Below are 16,307 nucleotides of genomic sequence, written 5' to 3' on the forward strand. Positions count from 1 at the left end.
TTTTTCAAAATTAGAAAATCAAATGAAGTGGGCATGAAGAAGTAATCTCAGGAAACCTGTTTATATTTTGGTAGGATTTATTTCACCACTTAGCTGCTCCATTGCTACACATCTTGCTCCATAAGCTTAGTTTAATTTATTTGTAATAAGCTAAAATACAAACAAAGTTATTTTATTTAAATTTACTTAAAACATTAATCTCCTTTGAAGTGAAGGGATGAAGGCAAATCTGACCCATACTTTCTACATGTTAGCATTTGATATGTATTATCCAACATGCAGTAATTGACTTTCTTCTCCTCAAATTTCACAGGTCTGTTGTAAACAGTTGTACAATTCTCTAAATTTTTATATTTTGTATGCTCTAGCATGAAAGTTTGAGTAGTCTCAATTTCCACAGAAGAACAATTGTGCACAGGAATCAGAATCTTCCACAGTCTAGACTGCACTCCTTTTTCCAATCTTTTTTCCCTTGTTACTATGTCCTGGTTAAAGCATTAAGCAGAACTGAGCTGTACAGTCACATGTCATACCTTGGACTGTTTTACATTAAAGTGATCCATTAGGTATCATCTTGAATACATCCCCCAAATGTGGACTAACATCCTTACGTAAGGAAAAGGTCTCTAAGTCAATTTCTACAGTCTGTAAAACAATAAAAGACACAGATACTATACAAAAGAGGAATCAACTTAAAAGTTTTTAATCTATTCTGGAAATTTCAAAGTCTTTCTTTTCCATCAAGAAATGGAAAAATGTCTCTTTTTATCTTGTTTTAAATTTTTGTCCTAACATTTATTCATACTACATATTTTTGTGAAAGAATAAAATTAGAAAATAGTCTTACCAAAATTGCATGGCCCTTATGTAAGCTTTTTGTTCTACAAACAACATAGTTTTCCCTCAAGAAAGTATTGAATACTTGGAATTTAAACATTTTTCTCATTTGTAGCATCACTGAAAACAACACTTATGCCACATAACACTGAACAAGGTTGTCTTAACTGTTCCAACAACACTAGCCTTTGTCACTAATTAAGCTACCAGATGTTAATGGACAGGTTTTGTGTGTTTACAGTTTTTTCCTGTCATTTATTTACTACTTTGAGTAAAGAAAAGCAAAATATTGCTTACATATTAAATGGATTTTGTACAATGATAGCAGTTGGAAACTGAATGCATTATAATTCAATTTTTATCATATAGAAGATTATGCCTACTTCATGTTTACATATATACTATTGAAATAAAATCAATGGATAACAAAGAAAACACTTTTGGAAAATATATTACACATTTCATTAATTTACATGAACATCTAATAAGAGTGAAAACAGAGAAGACTTTTGCTTTCAGGAATCATTAGCTAAGAAAAGGGAAATTAAGGATGCAATGAAGCCCAGAATGGCGAGATGTGGCTTAGATCTTGATGTGTGAGAAAGACTGTGTTAAGGAAATCATCAGATAACTCTCTGAATTACCTCCCAGAAGTTTCAGCTGAAATCAGCGAGACAACATTGAATTAGATACATGCTTCGAGGCATCAGAACAGTGTGATTAAAAGTCCTAAGGTGAAAAAAGAAAAAAGCTAAGGTGTGAATTTACAAGGAGCATTTAGAAGACTTTTCTATTTGTACATTTTTGGCAGTGTTTGACATATGTAAACCTGTCTCATCACATGATTATTTCATAATGATGTTTGTGTCATTTGGCTTCTCAGTGGATGAAAGTTTTGATCAATGTACATCTACAATGCATATACATATGTCATAGTTAATTGTTTATTGCTATGAAGAGATACCACGATCAAAGCAACTTAAACAAGAAAGCAGTTAATTTTAGACTTACCTTCTAGGAAGATGAGAGCCTGACTATTGTGGAGGAAAGCAGGATGACAGTCAGGGACTGCAGCCGTACCTGAGAGCTTACACGTTAATTCAGCAACCACAAGGCAGAGGGGAAGAGAGAGGCTGGGCCTAGGGTGACTTTTAAAATCCCAACCTTCAGGGACACATCTCTTCCAGCAAGTCTATACCTTCTTCAACAAGGCTCCTTCCCAAACAGTTCTACTAACTGCAGACCAACCATTCAAAAGTGTGAATCTACGGGGGCCATGCTCATCAGACCACCACAGTCCAGATACCTGGTTACCTTTATACTCATTAGAATTTCATCAAATTTTCTATTCTTTAAGACAATAATACATGCTATTGCATATAACAATGCAGTTATATATGATATATTTTGAAGTAATTCAGTATTCCATTTTTGGAAATCATTAACTAGCACTTTTGGTTTGTGTCTATTTTGATTTTATTTATTACTTAAAACACATGAATAAATAAGCCAAACTATTAAAAAAATGTTTGCAGCTGTCTAAAATAAGAGTTTCAGCCATATTTTTAAACATTCCTGTAACACTTCAATGATAAGACCATATAAATTCCCAAGATGGTGAATCATTGGCCTGGATTCCCGGAGGGGGCAAGTTCTTTCATAGGGGAAAATGATTGCTCAGTTACCAGCCCATTCCTTCTTAGCTCTTAAAAGGAATTAAAAACTAACACTTCCATATTGATTTTATTTTATATCCGTTGTCACAACTTAATGCTTTGAGACATACTTCACAATGGAAAGATCCTAGTTTAAGATGATAATATATTGTCATTTTTACTATAGGTTATTTCTTGCTGTTCAATATGCCCTATTAATAATTGAATAACATATTAAAGTCACGTAGGTACTATGGCAAATTGATAATACCAGACAGAAGTCTTTTCAAAACTGATGCCAAAAAATAAATTTCTTGAAGACTCACCAAGTCAACTCACCAAAAAAAGGGAGCTAAGACCATAGAAGCCAATTTGGATATTTTAAAACCCTTTTTATTGTGTCCCTATGCCAAGTACAGGCCATGTGATTGGCTTTGGGTCACATTTTTTCACAAGGACAGGAAAGGCCAGGCAGGGCACTTTAACTGACAGTTCAGTCCAGTTATGTTCATTATGGAAAGAAAAGGTGAAATAGAAAGAAATGTTGCCTGTCTGGAAAATCGGAAGTGCTCACCATATCCTTAATGTTAGGTCATCGTGAGGTATCATTTCAGAGGCGGTTTCAACAGCCATGCATAATTAACTCAGGACAGTGAGAAAAGGTCCTTCAGAGACTTGGGTTCACTTCTAAGAGTGATGGAGAGGTTTCTTTGATCATTTTGAACTATTTCAAATCTCTACCTCAATATGTTTTGAAAAATCTCCTGTAAGGTAAAAGGCGTGTGCAATGACCATCTGCTGCCTTCGGGTAAACAAGGTCACCACATTTCAATTTCCTCAGACCTTAACTTTATGTTTAGACGTATAGATGCATTGGCTTACATGATATAATAAACAGTGTTTGAGATCCACATGTCACAATCTCATGTTTAGCATCATTCACAAACAAACTCAATCTCCTTTTCTATAACTCTGTCATACATATTCATATATCCCAAGAAATGTATCTATCTGTATAATATAAGCATGCGCAGAACTTCCATGGTCTCTTGTCTCTTTCAAAACTACTTTCTTCTTATCACATTTAATTATGAAATATCCTTCAAAGGCCAGCTCAACTTCTACCAAGGATGGAAAGCTTTTCCATGTAATCATAGGTCAAAGATATTTTATTATTTATGTATGTTTTATTGCTCCTTCACATCCGTAGGCTTCTTAAATCATGCTTCACATGGATTTGCCTTATACTTGCTTCTATAATGTGCTAAATTTCCGTGATAAGTAGACATGATTTCTCATGACTTTCATAGCCATAGCAGTATTTTTTTACCTCCGTTGACTATATACCAGTATAGTTTACAAATAATGGACAACTGGTTCAGATAATCGTAAATGATGCTATGCTTTTTTTTCATTGAAAATATATTATCAAAATAACTTTCATTTTTTTGAAAGGTGTTGGAGAACTATCTATTTTTTATGAGATCAATTAGCTCATACTTACTTAGAGATTCAGAATGTGTGCAGTTTTGTGACTTTCATTGATGTAATTCAATGTCCTTTGATGATCTGAAAGCTAGAGTGATAATAACTTTTAAAAGGATGAATTTTGAAAATGCATGCTTTTGAGTTATACCATTAATTTTAATGTCTTAAGCATGAGGAGAGAAAACACATTTTAAAATTATTTTATATCATATAAACTCTGGATAACGCCTCCTGATTTTCTTACAATACAGAGTTGCTGACACATCTTCAAGCTTTTGGTTGGTTTAATGTAAATCTTTGAAAGAATTTGGAAAAAAAATCCAAAGGCATCATATAATTCCCTTATTAAACTCTATTTCTGCCCTAAATTCATTCATATAATTGTTGTCATAACATCCTTATGCTCCAAATTTCTTTGCTAACATATGGCATAATATTTGATAATTACTCTAACTGCCACACACAATGGAGTTGCACTATGCCTTAAAAAGCGTGTTAGTTGTCATATATATAATGCAAGATAATTTAAGCTGATTTTATTTGTGTGTGTCTGTGTGAGTTAGGTCTTCTGCCTTTGACGACTGAGTCTATACTTCCAAGGTAACAACTTTGAAATGACATTGAGCATTCCATAATTGTTTACTACAATCTCCTTGTGTTTGTTCACCCATGCTATTTCTGTGCCTTCAAAAATTTTACAGTTGAAGGTTTAAAGTTTGCAATTTTCCATCTACAGTTAAGATCTATTGATTCTTTGAGGCGGTATGCACTTATTTGAACATCTAGTCTAGTCAGTCACTTCATATAAGTATCCCTTTTTTGTGATGTGACATATACACACACAACTGTTTAAAGCTGTGGCACTGTCAGGTCAGGGAAATGTGCAGCTTCTGTAAGTGACAATGTGGTTATTGAAAAGCATAGTGCTCATGTAATTCTCTATAAAAGCAAGTGGGGAGGATTTACAAGTTCAGAAACCATAATTTCCAAACACGTGGCCACTACCCAGTACTTAATAACTATAAATATTAAGCTCTACCCAGTACTTAATAACTACAAATATTGATATACTATAGGCCGTACAGTTTGCCTGCATTCAACAAGCCTAGCTTCCTTCTCTGGACTTCAGACTCACCATAGTGTTACATCTGACTGCCTTTCTTTTATTTTATTATCAAAACCAATGAAATTCAATGTCTTTATTTATAGAAAAGACTTCACAATATCAAAACTAAATAAGACTGTCCAAACATGACTATACTCGCCGTCCAGACTAGCAACATTGACTTTCCATCCTGTTGTTTCTCTTTGCACATCTCTGCAAGAGTAGAATTAGCTAGAGGGTTACTCTAATACAGGCAAGTGGTGAGTACCACATGATGTGCCGCTAGTTCAAACCAGATGCTGTTTCCTAATGGATCTGATTTTTACAAGTTGTATTAGTTGCTAGGGATGTTTAAAAAAATTACTGCAGATGGGGCAGTTTACACAGCCGAGATTCATTTTCTCACAAGAACACCAAGCTGTTACCAGGCTTGCTGCTGCCTGGGGCTTCACCTCCTGAGCTTGTCCATGGCCACCTTCTCTTTGGCTTCATAGGGCATCATCTCCAAGCACCTGTTTTTCATGCTGTCTCTATGTATGACCTCATCCTCCCTGAAGAAGGATACCAGTCATACTGGGTTAAGGCCTTTACACAAGGAACTGCTCTCTCTCTCTCTCTTCCTGTAGTGTCTATCTAGTGGCAGTCCTGGAACTTGCTCCATAGACCGGGCTGGCCTAAAACTCAGAGATCTGCCTACCTCTGCCTTCTGAGTGCTGGGGTTAAAGGCATGGGTCACATGGCCTGGCATAACTTAATCTTAACTACCCCAAAGGGCTTTATCTTTAATTATCTGTTTAAAGATTCAAATCTAGTCACATTTAGTAGCACCAGGAGGTTAGGATTTGAACATAGGAGTTCTGGGGATGACAATTCACTCCATAACAAACAGAATGTTGTTGATTGAAATTAGTAATGCAGGGAAGTCAAAGCCATTTTGCACCCCACCACACCAAATATCTGATGATTTATGTAGAACATTTTGTAAAACTTCATTTGTGATAAGTGTCCAACCATACCACTTGTTAATCTAAGATAAACCAGGTTTCACCTGTAATTTCAAGTAATCACCCATTTTTTTTCTCTAACTCATCAATCTCTACCCTGTAGGTTCTTCTTATTCTCCCCACTGTAACAGGAAACATAGTACATTTTTCACCCACACACAATTAAATTATAGCTGAAAATACACCTATATTCAACCCAGTTGGAGCGATGTTAGAGGGCAGCTGTGCAATATCCCATCTCCATACATAGGTTAAAGTTTTGAAAAAGTATAAAATACTAAGAACTTTATAGCTTGGCATGATTAAACAAAAAGCAGACAGGTACTGTAATCTTCTACTCATGAAAAGCCCCATAAGAGGGCCTAGTCCCCAGGAAGACATTTGCCCAGGGCTTGTTCTGCTGCTAGTAGGCCATACAGTTTGCCTGAATCTAACGAGTCTCGAGACATTGGTCGATTTTGGTGCTGATTACCCTGAATGGAGAATTCTGTTCTAGTGCAGGTCATTCATGTTTCCTTCTGACCTAATAAACCTCGAGTCTTTCCGGCTTCTTTGGTCAAGATCAACCTAAATATTCATGGAAGAGTAGAAGGAGACTTTGATTTGAGTCGAGAGCAGATGGAATTAAATTGCCATTATATCTCAGCCTTGGGCTTCTACACTCTGAGCCGCTCTGCCCTCTTGGGCCTCCCATTCTTCCCTACCTGAGCTGCCCCAAGCTGAATATCACTGCAGACTTCCATTTTCCTAGAGCACTGCTTAAAGCATTTTTGATGCTTATAAACTTCCTAAATTTTGTTAATATTGATTGGCAATTAGAACTTGCGTTGAGACGAGCACACAAAACCACAAAGCTTCAACTCTGATGGCTCGATTTTGTTGTTTCTGGATATCTAATTAGCCAAGGCCCGCAGTGAAATGTCTTCCTGGTGAGTGCAGCTGTGCACACAGCCTTTCCCTGTATGTGCCTGAGGCCTTTTCTCCTTTCTCCGGGTAACTCCATTTCCTCCCATTTCAAGGCTGCTGAGTCTTTATCCTCAGTCCCTTGAGGTATAATTAAACAATTCTTCTTGCTTTCTTGAGCAGAGAAAAGGCTCATTCTTTACTTGGTCCACTCCTTCCCAAAATAGCATTAGTGTTCACAGCTTTAAAGGTTGAAAGGGTTCTTTCCTTTAAACAGTAAATGGAAACGGCCCCTGATTTACATTGCCATCATCCCTTATACATCAGACAGAACCTATCCAGTGTTGTGAAGAAAGTACTGCAACTTTCCCTGGTTTCTGTTCATAGTGTTTGGTGATCTGAAACTTCAAAACATACTTGTTCAGAACAAAAAGTGAAGAAACAAAGCGACAATAGATGTAATCCGTACAGGCATATTGCAATTATGAGCAATATATAAGTATACAGATACACTGTAGTCAGATATGCCTCCCTCACTCACACAACTAATTGTTGTTATGTTCAAAAAATACATGAAATTTAACCTTTGTTATAAATAAAAGAAAAACATTCAAAGAGAAAAATATTTAATGGTTTGAATTTGTTATGCACATTTTCTACTTAAGCTTAAAAATTATGTATAACTATATATAAATTATATTGGGATTATATGCTATATGATGTGATTATATAAATAAAATATAGATACTGATATCTCTTTAGAGATACATAAATACAAATCTATATGAATACAATTGCAAAACGTTTTAATACTTAGTTAATGATGAAACTCAGCCCCTTCTCTTTCCTTCCACTCTTCTCCACAATGTGCATTCCATAGGATAATACAAGAATTTTCCAGATGTGGATTCTCTCTGCCCTTAGACTTTCTGGTCTCCAGAACTGTCAGAAATGCAGTAACCTTCTTTCACGGTGCAAGGGGACTAAAGCAGTCTTTCATTCTATGTTCCTTACTTACATATTCTCTCTTTCTCGTCAGAGTAGTGTCTGAAGAGGACAAATAAAGAATCAAGATGCTTTCCTTTACCTTGCGGTAGTGAGGTCATGCCTTCCCTGCTGCCAAAAGAGGCTGAAACTTCTGCTTTAGCCAACAACAAGCAAAAAGTGCACCCCTTCACCTTAGTACGGCATTAGCAGGAAATTAGAGGGGGATAAGTGTTATACTCTCACCCAGTAGAAGAGGGGACTGCTTATTTTCCCTTCCAAGGGAGGCTCGCTAGGAAGCACTCTTCTCCTCTACCTTGTTTCGACTTTCTTTCCCACTACAAAAGTATCAAAGAACATTCACTATGAAACCCAGTTTAACTTAACACCCAGAACCAAAGTTTTCTTTTAAGATAGGCACACAACGCGTTAAGAAATAAGAAAATTATTATTTAAATTAAAGACACCAAGTAAGGCTACTAGTAATAGTTGGCAAAGATCTCAAAGTAGAAAATTTTTAAAATACTCCAATATACATTACAAAAGTATTTGGAGTTCAAGAAAAAAAAAAAAGCACAACATAAAAAGTCACAGCAAGGAAATAGAAGAAAGAAGAAAAAGAACCAAATGGAAATTTTAGAGCTGGTACCTGAGGAGCCTACAATTAAAACAACAAACAGCACAAAGGAAGGGCATCAGGAATTATAGATCCAACAGCAGGGAGGAAACAGATTCTAAAGTTAATAGAACATGAAACCTGAAAAGACAATTCTCACACTTGCATCATCTGTATCAAAGGAGACTAGAGGGGAGACAAGATGGTGAAAGGACTCAGAACTTTGTGATTAACAATTATTTACTAAAATCCTAAGGAACTTTGAGCATTCCACTGTAAAAACAAGCCAACAGAAGCAGCAACAGCAGAAAAATTTAAAAGACAGTTAAATTTGTATATGACATGAGGAATGAAGGTTGAGTTAGAGTGAACCCTGAGAAGCGGAAACCTTCAGCCCTGCTGCAGGCTACACTACCCACCAAGGAAATGCTATCATCCCTCCCGAGGACCTTGGAGGTTTCGAGCCTTGAGACAATTTCTCAAATATGCCTCCATAGGGCAACTAATAAAGAGACATTGCCCATGATGCTAATGGTTGTCTGCATACCAATTGTTTTTGATGCCGTATATTTACGTGCTATGTTTTCCCCTGGGACCTGTTTCCTTTCAGAAGATTGTTATTTATTAAACATAAAAGGCAATGACAATAGACTACATCCGTGATCCAAGCCATCACATTCTCACATAACTCACTGCTGTAAAATCCACTAGGGAGTGTTGAGTTTGTGCATGCCCTTCCACTTTTGCACAGCACAACTCTGGTTTTACAACATTCACCTATCTATGCAAATGCATGCCACTGCTAAGGACTGCATGGCCAGACGTCCTTAAGGGAGCTGAGACTAATGTATTATTTAACACTAATTTCTTTAGTTAAATTCTGCTATGTATTTATTTCTACTGACAACTCAGTGTGTAGCAGCTTTAATGACAGTCTGTGAGGGATAAATATTTGAATTTCATAATTCGTATACCCCAAGCTAAATAATTCTACAAAGCTTTTCTGAAAATGTCTTCAAAGTTACCATATCTAATCCTTTAGAATCCAACTATAAACAAAAACTTAGTTAATCGCCACTTTGGGAGTTTTTCTGGATTATAATCAACAGTCCAAGTTTGAAATATCTATATAGTACTTGAACAAAGTTTCCAAGCTTTAAAAAGACAGCCACCATCTCTTATTCGCATTTATATTACTCCAAGGCTGCTAAGAGGTGTCCACTCCCTCCAAGAAAATATGTATACTGGTTTGCCCCAGCCTTATATCCCGTTTTTAAAGATGGTATTCTGCTTTAATATCTGTAACTCAAGGTAAAATGAACTCATCCTTCATTTCATTTTGAACCTCACTTTAAAATGAAAATCAAGAGAGGAATAAGCAGCCATCAGCATGGAAGGCTGTCTTTCTGGCTAGAGAAAGGATTCATTGTAGGCAGAGCTGGCCTGGAGCTGTGTGGCTGGAGCTGTAGGCTGTAGGCTGTAGGCTGTGTGGCTGTCCCGATGATCATAAACATTCTCCAGGAGTATCAGACAAGATCTGTCTGAGATTGTAACCGACCAAGACAAAACAAGGTCACTTCAGAATTTTATCTAAACAGACAAAAACAAGGTCACTGTGTCTGCTTCAAACTATGGGATGCTTCCATGTCCAGCAAATTAAAGTGACTGCCCGCCCCACCTTTAAACTAAAAATCTGCAACAGCTCCATGCATAGGAGGAGGGGTCACAAATTTCATAAACACTCCCCCGCACCCCTGGAAATTTTTAAGCAGTTACCAGTTGATCAAGGAGGGAGAGAGATTTACTTTGTAAGTGTGGTTACTGGTAAGGTCTTCATGCTCCAGTAAACAAACGTTTACCTATGTGACATCAATGATCCTTAATGAAACTCTTTGGGTCATTAAAAAAAAAAAGATATGAAAGTAGAAGCTGGGCTAAGTGGGAAAGGAGGGGGGCTGTCATGAGTGAGAGGGAGACAAGAAAGGACAACGTGATCACAAAGCGAAGCTGATCGAAATGCCTTATGCACCTGTATGAAAATGTCTTCATAGGACTCCCCAAGCTCCACCTAATGCTCTGAGGGGGAGTCCTATGGAAGAATGGGAAAGGGGGATGGCGGAAGCATCCGTAGGGGACAGGGATGTCAAAAGAAGACCAACAGAATCAACTAACCCATAGCCATGGGGATTTGCGGAGAGGGACGCAGCAACCAAGGAGCATGCATGAACTGGACCTGGGTAGATTAACTTCCTGTGGGTTCCCTAGTGAGTTGAGTGGGTCGGGTTTATGACATGGACTCTGTTGCCTGCTTTTGATCTCTTGTTTCTGGAGAGAGGTGGGGAGGATGGGAAGGGGGCTACCTAGCCTGGCCTCAGTGGATGAGGATGAGCTCAGTTCTGATGCGACTTGCTGTGCTGGGATTGGGTTGCAGGGGTTGGAGGGAGGCTTCCTTTTCTGAGGAGAAGGGGAGGGGGAAGAGGACCATGGACCAGGAGAGGAGAGAAAACGTTACAGTCGGGATGTAAAGTGAACATATAATTTCTTTCTTTCTTTCTTTCTTTCTTTCTTTCTTTTTTTTAGCTCTCATTCTTTCAAAAGAGAAATGGGAGACGTTAAGAAGAGAGGGATTTGTATTGAAGTTGAAAAGTACTTTAGAAGGTTCATGTTGTTGAATAAAATGACTTATGATTTTTTTTTAATTTAGAAGCTTATTTCATTAAAATCTTTTATTGAGTCAGGGTGAGGTGGTGGCTTATTCCTTTAATTGAAGCACTCAAGAAGCACAGGCAGATGGATCTCTGAGTTCAAGGTCAGCCTCGTCTACAGAGTGAGTTCAGGGCAGCCAGAGAAACCCTGTCTCTATATATATGTACAATGTGAATCACCTCTCCGCTCTTTCCTCCAACCCCCTTCCCCCAGATCCATCTTTGCTTTTTCTACCCACACAACTTTGTATCTTTTATTTTTTTCCTATCAAGGACAATTTGTGGATGTGTGCCCTCCCACTGGAGCTTGGTCGACTTCTTAGTGGAAGTCTGTTAAAGGAAATGACCCTCCCTCACACACAGCGAAAGAATTTCCAGTAGCTCCTTAGCCAGGGGTGGAACATCATGCCCAGCTCTCCTCTCCAAGCTGAGCCTGGTCTTGCTTGGGTGTGCATGTGCACTCAGAGCCGCTGTGAATTACTGTGTGTAGTTGTCCTGCTGTGTCCAGAAGATCCCGTTTCTCTTCACTCATCTACCGTCTCTTGTTCTTAAACTTTCTCTGCACCTTCTTCTTCTTCTCGGACATTTTAATATTCTGATTACTGTAAACCTTTGAGGTAGAATAATGTTTTGTTCTGTTTTGCTTCCCCCGCCCCAGATCCCACAACTTAATAAGCAGGACCTGAGACTGGTTAATGAGAACTTTGCAGATGTGGTTAAATTAAGCACCTTTAGCCAGAATCCTTATGCCCCCCCTCCCCCTTTGCCTGCCTGGGGAAATAATCCTGATTATTTGGGTGAACCCAATGTAACCACTTGAATCTTTCAAAGAAAAATGCTCTCCTGATTGTGGTCAGAGAGGTTTGGCTTGTATAAAGGTTAACCAGATGTAGCACTGTTGTGTTGCGAGCCGCATGATCGTCTCGCCAGCAAGAACGCACACGGACAACAGGATCCTTCTGCAACAGGCTTTATTACAGTCAAGCGATGAAAGGAGGAGAGACCGAGCAGGGAAGTGGCGCTGTTTATATAAGCCCTGGTCGCACCTAAGTGACGTGAGTGACGTGTCATACCCTGATTGGCTGCTCACTCATCACCCCGTCTGACAGCCCGGCACATGCGCTCTAGAGGTTCTTTACAGTTCTGAGGGCGGATGTCAACGCCATTAGATGGCGTCTGAATCTCAGCTCTCCACACTGTTGACCAAGAAGACAGATAAAGTGACCCAGAGACAAGAATGTTTGCGGTCCCTAAAAGCTGAAAGAGGCAGGGGTGTTTCCTGAGAGCATTCTGCAGGGAACAAGGCTCGTTCCTACTTCAGTTTCAGGGGGATGATATCCGTGTTAGGTTTCTAACCTCCAGAACTCTGACAGAGTTTGTGTTGTTGCAAGCCAAATTAGGCATAGTTATACCAGCATGTAAACACACACACAGTCATTTCACATGAAAGAAAATGTAAAACATTCTATATGAGCGAAAATAAGAAGATTTCCTAACTCTCAAATTATCTTTGCAGCTCGTTTCTTTTCCTAGATCCGGTTACAGCTGACACACTGCAGTTGGCTGTCTGAACTTATTTGTCTCTCTTAATCTAGATTGCCTTTGCCTTTTATGATATTGATTGTTTTATTGAAGAGTCCAGGCCAGCTGTCTTAACAGAATTTTCCTCCTTTTGGATGTGTCTGTGAGCTTTCCAAATGATTAGATCTATGTTAGACAGTTTCTTGGCAAGAAAACTTCTCAGACTATGTTGTATACTTGCTTTTGTTTTATGTATCTTGAGACAATGTTAGCAAGTTTATGAAAGTCTAGAATTGCTATTTAATCCTAGTGACTTGATGCTTGAATTGTCAAATGTGAATAGATAGTAATGCAGTCATGCTAGCATTAGTATTTTAGTTGCTATTTGCATAGGTAGTATTCCCTCTCTAATTCCAATCTTGTGTTTGTTTTCAGTTCTGAGATCAAATCTAAGGCCTGATCATGATAGAAACAGTTCTACAATTAAAGGTACACCCACATCACTTTTTTTTTTAATTAAAGATTTTTTTTTTAAATGGCACACGTGCTCAATTTTTTTGCATAGCATCTGCAGGCCTAGGTTAGTTCCCATAGCTAGTACTTTTCAGTTTCATCTCCACCTCCTTCTGTATTTAGTCTGGTTTTCAGTGGAGTCTACAACTGCCTTCTGTGTCCTGTCTGGCTTTCAACTGAGTGTGCAATGCCTCTGTATCAACTTTGTCTGCTTCCATTGGGCCTCTTCCTTCTAAAGCATTAAAAGTTTTAAAATGATGTTTTCTTTCCATTTTCTGTCTTATTTGGTCCCTGAACAATATGTCCTTGTTGTGTTAGTGATTTCTGTAACAACTACTGCGATCTTATTGAAAGTGACAGTGCTTAATACTTTTGAACCAGACATTGCAGAAATCAGAGGAAATTCACTCATTGTATGTTGTCTTTGCTTTGTCTACCATCAGTAAGAACATGTAAATTCTGTGCAACAGGCTTCCCATTATTTAGTAAGGTTAATGTTTACTTAGATTTGCTTTGAACCCTTGTTACTTAATCGCTTCATTGTTCTTCATCTTTCATTTATCTCTGATTTCTTTATGTTTTAAGCCAGTAAAGCGTGTGTTTGTTTGTTTGTTTGTTATGGAAGCAATTGAAAACTAATCCAGAGATTGTAATAATATGTATAAGACACTGATCACAGTTCAAAACTGGTATACAGAACAATTCTACAACCATTAGGCATTATTAATACTAATTGTGTTTTTATTCGCTAAGAATGATATGATTTTAAATATTTTAAAATATTTTCAAGAGCAATTTTAGCCTGAATTGATCCTGTAATAGTTATGCCCTAAAAGTGGGAAGTGTCAGGCAGAAAAATAATATTGGCAAAAGGAGGTAATGCCATAAGGAGAGACTTGCAAGCAGCTTCCGTAGTCATGTTTATACTGTCGATCACTTTTGCAGTGAGGTTAGTGATACGATGAAAAAAATATTTTCATGAGCTAAATCTGGTAGGTAATAAAGTGATGAGAAAAAATTAGAGGACAAGATACTCAGTCTCTTACAAAGATCAAGCATGAAATAAGAAATGTAGAGGAAAGGCAAAGAATGGGCTGGGCATTGTAGGAATTACCTGAAAATTAGACCTGGATCATATTCATCCATTGGGTACATCTAGAAAAGTGTACAGCTTTATTTATCATCAAACACTCTCCACTTTAGTAACCAAAAACATTTCAAGAAAATTCTCAGTAAGACATAAATAATATCAATTTAATTATATATCCATGAAGTTCTGGGATAGGGTCTGATATGTTTTCTTTATTCTGTGTTTAGCTAAGTGCTTCCATTAATGGCAAAATGATGAAAGATTTGTTTTTAATATTTTGTATGCTTTTATCACAACTCAATGAACAGTTGTTACAAAGACAGGCCATAGCAGGAAAGAAATAGATGGTATATAAAGCCGTGAATAGGAGTCACTCTGTGGTCTTATTTTATATGTCATAAAACCTCAAAGGGATGACCTGGGGACAGCTATCACTATGGTTGTTGATTCATAGGAACTATAGTATCACCCAAGAGTTTTATAGAAGAGTGAATGAGTTTCATTCAAATGCTATGATTATCATTAGTAATAAAATATCATTGGATGGTGTTGTATTATCTTACACAAATTGTTTTATCTTCTATAGATTATGGTAGTCATCCAAACACAAATATGTGTAGACATTTTCTACATGTACCCTAATTCACTACCATATTGAATCTTAATCTTGAACTTCTCAGTAATTAACCAGTGTCTTATTGCTGTACCATTGATTTTGATTAGAAATAGTAAGCAATTTATAATTTTTATCATTTTTCTTTTCAGTCACAAATAAAGAGCTTTATCTACTTCCACCTTTGTTGCTGTCCCTACTTGCCAGACATGTCTACTAATGTAAATCTTAAAGAGGTAGATATTAAATAAATTTTAAAATAAATAAGAAATTTTTAAGATTCCAGTTTTGTGCTGGAAAGAAGTTTTAACTTAGACCTAGGGAAAAAAAAAATCATGATTTCTTCCTTCTCATTAAACTGATGGAGTGCAGCCTTTGGAGGGTTTCTAAATGTCATAAGACCTTAATATGGTATTTGTTTGTATATATTTTGGGAAAGGTGTGCTTGCTAATAAATTTAAGACAGCATGGCAGCATTTTATGTGTCGCACAGTCTCAGTTCTGTGAAATATTGTCATGGTTACCTGCAAAGCAGCAGGATGTATGTGGGTGAAAGATGAGGCTCAAGCAGAATAAGAATAGGCTCCAAACAGAAACCAAAGACTCTGGACCAAGAGAAGAAGGTGGGGACAGGTGGGAGAAGTGGGAACAGGCCACTGCTTTTAGAAGAAGGCAGTAGCTACCTTGTTGGTCACGGTCTGATTATTATTATTTCAGCTGGTTGTATCTCCAAAATTGCTTCCTGAATAGAAGTATGTTCCAAACAAATCTTAAGAAAGTTAGGGTAAATTTGTGTTATGAAAGTAATAATAATTTAAGAGGTTTCAAGAAGATGTGGTGTCATCCCCTGACTTCAGCCATTTTCAGATTATTGAACCACCTAATCATCTAGATTACAAACATTATTACTTTTACCTAGAATATTTAGCCACTTTTGTGTTCAAAGAGTTATACAGCTCAACTTTATTTTACTGATCATCTCCTGAAACACAAAATATCTTCCTATAAGTATTAGTTTTTCTTAATGCTTAAATCTGTAAAAATCTAGTTTCTATTTCAGTTATTTATTTGTGGCAAGCTATGATTACATTCTTTCTTACCTTTCAAAACATTTCTTAAAAACAATATTGTTCTAGAATGTTAAAAATTAGGTAACTAAAGCATAAATTTAACAGCTTTGATAAGTACAGTCTAAATGGTGGAGAACAGGAACTAGTAGAGCAGGAGGGATGGCTCAGTGGTGAGGATAACTTGCTGCACAAACACGAGACAG

General features: G+C 37.3%; 1 long non-coding RNA gene across 2 annotated transcripts in view; it reads left to right on the forward strand.

The window, feature by feature from the left end:
* The window catches only part of LOC132649679 (uncharacterized), a 37,577-nt gene extending 22,307 nt beyond the window's left edge, over window positions 1–15,270 (forward strand). For both annotated transcript variants that reach the window (XR_009588163.1, XR_009588162.1), the window contains exons 3-4: window positions 13,254–13,307; window positions 15,187–15,270. This is a non-coding gene — a long non-coding RNA (uncharacterized LOC132649679). The remainder of the gene's footprint in view (window positions 1–13,253; window positions 13,308–15,186) is intronic.
* Window positions 15,271–16,307: the final 1,037 nt, after the last annotated feature.

Source organism: Meriones unguiculatus, chromosome 21 (genome assembly GCF_030254825.1).
Source record: "Meriones unguiculatus strain TT.TT164.6M chromosome 21, Bangor_MerUng_6.1, whole genome shotgun sequence".
Lineage (NCBI taxonomy): Eukaryota > Metazoa > Chordata > Mammalia > Rodentia > Muridae > Meriones > Meriones unguiculatus.